The sequence below is a fragment of the Fragaria vesca genome, linkage group LG6, assembly GCF_000184155.1.
Source record: "Fragaria vesca subsp. vesca linkage group LG6, FraVesHawaii_1.0, whole genome shotgun sequence".
NCBI lineage: Eukaryota > Viridiplantae > Streptophyta > Magnoliopsida > Rosales > Rosaceae > Fragaria > Fragaria vesca.
The window spans coordinates 14,716,766-14,719,755 of NC_020496.1; positions in this window are offsets into that span (position 1 = coordinate 14,716,766).

The following is a 2,990-nucleotide window of genomic DNA, read 5'->3' on the forward strand; positions in this document are numbered from 1 at the left end:
CTCTCTCTCTCTCTCTCTCTCTCTCTCTCTCTCTCTCTCTCTCTCTCTCTCTCTCTCTCTCTCTCTCTCTCTCTCTCTCTCTCTCTCTCGTCTGAATTCAAGGTATTTTAAGAAGCTAGCAAGCCCTTGGGTTTGTCTTAGGTTTTGATTGTTGGGAATTGATGAGCATTGATTAAGTTCTCTCTGGGCGAAATAAAACCAATTTTTTGTACGTGCATAATTATATAACCCAGAACTTTGATCGTGTTAACAAACTTAATATCAGAAACAACAATAAAATTTAAATTGAATATTTACTGTTAAACATACCGAAATGCTCCACCCAAATTATTGACTTTTTATTCGCCTAGCAGAACAGTAGCATGACAAGAACAAGACCACGAGAGAAAATAATTGCCATGGATGGGTGATATTTCAGTATGTGATGAGAAAGCAACAACACAATAGCCATGGAAATTGGGTTTTTTTGTTTTTTGTATGTAAGGGTATAGTTGAGATAAATTTTTTTCAAAATTTAAGAGAGGTACACGCAGCAAATTCGGAGGTGTTAGCAGAACCTCCCAATCACATATACCCCATTCAAAAGGATTTGAAACACAATTACATCAATCTACATTTGTTTCAAACAAATAAAGACAATTTCTAACAAATAAGAACAGATTGTTTTAAGCTTGTCATGTGTCATGTTTAATTTACCAAACTGACCTTAGACAAATTAAATGCAATTAAATCAGACCCCACCATGTCTTACTTTAGTTGCTATTGCACTTGCTGGTATGTTACTGCTATTGTCATGGTTTAATTAGCTGCTATTATATTTACTGGGTAATTAGTTGTTATTGCACTCTTTAAATAGCTGATACTACACTTGCTAGAATGTTACTGCTATTGTCTGCTGTCATGGTTTAAATAGATGCTACTGCACTATAGCGGTGTAATTAGTTGCTACTGCATTTGCTGGAAAGTTAACTGCTACTACACTAATATTCTTCAAATCCTGCTACTACCATCTCGCTAGAATTTAGCTGCTACTAAACTTGTACTCGTCATGTTCTTCTACTACACTGATACTCTTCCAATCCTGCTACTACACTGATACTCTTCCAATCCTGCTACTACATTGTTATTCTTCTAATACTGCTACACTGGTACTCTTCCAATCCCGTTACAACATTAGCAAGAAATTCAGTTGACGGTACTACATCCTTCCTGGCCATCTATAATAAATACGCAACAACATCATCAATCACATAATCTCTCCAATCCTTCACCATTATCCTCCAAACCAAGCGCAGTAGCAACAACACTGTTTTACTTTGTCTTTCAGCACCATTATAATCAACATTTATGACATGAACAACTCATTTCTCAATTAATCTAAATCACTAAAGGCAGCTCTTATTACCTTGCTCTTTCCCGCAAATCATAACACTGAAGAACTTATGCGTTATAGACTTATAGTAGCCTTTATTACAGAGTAGTCGCAACACTTCTGGGGACCACCAACTCCAACATCGCACTTGATCAGACAATAGTGGTTCGAAACCATGATTACAAATCTCTTACAGCGATTGTAGGGCTCCGGGTGGATTCGACTGCTCCTATCGGACCAATTGACGACTGGAAAGCGTGGCCGCTGGAGATCTACAGACGGTGGCCAACAAGAACGACATTGTTAGCTTGGATTGGGGTTCTTAAGGTATGGGATTGGATTTGGGCTTTTGGGCCTCGGTTTGGGCTTATTCCTTTATGCGGGTCTTTTGGTGGACCTGAGCCAAACCTTGTCCTGAAATTGTCTACTCCGTCTCACATGACATCCTTGAGATTTGATCGAGGATAGGCTATCTCTAATAATAAGGGCAAGGAGGTAGTTTAATTTCCTTGTATCTTACCTAGACATCTGATGGAAGACTATTCTTGTTTAAATCTCGATTTTACTTAGTTGTACACCAATTGAAGTCCGTAGGCAACGACTATTTCCGCTACATGAGATTTAGATAGAAATAGTTGGAAGTTAGATGTGATAGGCTTAATTGAGTGGATTATGTAAAGGGGTCTGGTTCAAGGGACACTCTTTTTAACACAAATTTTGACACCGATTGTGAGCCATTGGATTTTAAAATGCTCAACGGTCCAAATTTATTATCTGAATGATGTCAGCACAACACCAAGTGATGTCAAAATTACATGTCATTTTATATTTCTAATCTCATAGTAAACTTTTCTTCAAAGCAAAATTAAAATCTGAAAAATAAAAATCAACAAAACCATAAAAAAAACAAGGGTGCGGCTATTGTCAGCCCACCAAATGCTTAGTTTACCCTACATTAAAATTTTACACAAAATATTCTAATATTAAACCCCACAATCAAGCATTTTTGTGAAAAAATAAAATAGAACTAAAATCTATTAATGTGAAACGACAACAATTCTCTATACTGCATATATCTCTCAAATCATATTTGATAGTCGCTTCAATCTTCAAAGGGGTGGTCATCATTGTGGTGAGATTTTTATTTTTTATATATTTTTATATTTGTGGCTTCCTTTTTGATAAACAGAGGACCAGCCACACATTGATATATATATATATATATACACACACACACACAGAGGATGTGAAGCAGACGTCCGCACTCCGGCTTAAAGTGCGGACGTCATCTGTTCTCCGCCGTCTCACACCGGCGACGGCTTCTCTCCTTCCCAGACGACAGCACAGGCTTCCAGGACGGTTTCTCTCCTTCCAAGACTAGTCGACGACAAGTTTTCCGGCCGGATTGAAGCTCTGGACGGAAAACACCATGATTGATCAAGGTTGGCCGGAAAACTTGTCGCCGGCCAGTCCTGGAAGGAGAGAAGCCGTCCTGGAAGCCTGTGTTGTCGTCCGGGAATGAGAGAAGCCGTCGCCGGCTTGAGACGGCGGAGAACGGACGACGTTCGCACTTTAAGCCGGAGTGCGGACGTCCGCTCCACATCCGGCCTATATATAT